Below are 1,023 nucleotides of genomic sequence, written 5' to 3'. Positions count from 1 at the left end.
CCCCCGTCTTCGTCCCTTATGCTTGCCCCTCCCAGCTCCACTACACACACGATTGCACATTCCTTTGGCCGCTCCCGCTCAACTACGGAGACGAGTTTTACCACGGTTCAACTGCACCAGTGCCTATTTACCATGGTTTCGACCCCTTTCAGAACACGCTTGCCGCAGCTAGACGCGTGAATAATGAGCAGCGAGCTAAAACTTACCGTAAACGTGCAAAATAATAAAACGTGCTAAACATACGTCGCGCTCGTGCGTTTTGTTTTGCACGCGGTGCAAAAAAATTAAAAAGGGAATGCAACACGAGGACTTCCCAGGAGGTCACCCATCCTAGTACTACTCTCGCCCAAGCACGCTTAACTTCGGAGTTCTGATGGGATCCGGTGCTTTAGTGCCGGTATGATCACATCCGACATGTTACCCCCGTCTTCGTCCCTTATGCTTGCCCCTCCCAGCTCCACTACACACACGATTGCACATTTCTTTGGCCGCTCCCGCTCAACTATGGAGACGAGTTTTACCACGGTTCAACTGCACCAGTGCCTATTTACCATGGTTTCGACCCCTTTCAGAACACGCTTGCCGCCGCTAGCCGCGTGAATAATGAGCAGCGAGCTAAAACTTACCGTAAACGTGCAAAATAATAAAACGTGCTAAACATACGTCGCGCTCGTGCGTTTTGTTTTGCACGCGGTGCAAAAAAATTAAAAAGGGAATGCAACACGAGGACTTCCCAGGAGGTCACCCATCCTAGTACTACTCTCGCCCAAGCACGCTTAACTTCGGAGTTCTGATGGGATCTGGTGCTTTAGTGCTGGTATGATCGCATCCGACATGTTACCCCCGTCTTCGTCCCTTATGCTTGCCCCTCCCAGCTCCACTACACACACGATTGCACATTCCTTTGGCCGCTCCCGCTCAACTACGGAGACGAGTTTTACCACGGTTCAACTGCACCAGTGCCTATTTACCATGGTTTCGACCCCTTTCAGAACACGCTTTCCGCCGCTAGACGCGTGAATA

At 51.2% G+C, this 1,023-nt stretch overlaps 2 non-coding genes across 2 annotated transcripts; both read right to left on the bottom strand.

Moving 5' to 3' along the window:
- Positions 1 to 292: 292 nt before the first annotated feature.
- LOC123117949 (5S ribosomal RNA) lies at positions 293 to 411 on the bottom strand. Its single transcript, XR_006457578.1, has one exon. It is a non-coding gene; the product is annotated as a 5S ribosomal RNA (ribosomal RNA).
- A 301-nt stretch (positions 412 to 712) lies between these two features.
- On the bottom strand, positions 713 to 831 carry LOC123118359 (5S ribosomal RNA). The gene has a single exon (XR_006457902.1). It is a non-coding gene; the product is annotated as a 5S ribosomal RNA (ribosomal RNA).
- Positions 832 to 1,023: the final 192 nt, after the last annotated feature.

This window comes from Triticum aestivum, chromosome 5B, assembly GCF_018294505.1.
Source record: "Triticum aestivum cultivar Chinese Spring chromosome 5B, IWGSC CS RefSeq v2.1, whole genome shotgun sequence".
NCBI lineage: Eukaryota > Viridiplantae > Streptophyta > Magnoliopsida > Poales > Poaceae > Triticum > Triticum aestivum.
The sequence above is the reverse complement of the archived record's forward strand: the minus strand, read 5'-3'. Positions and strand labels throughout refer to the sequence as shown.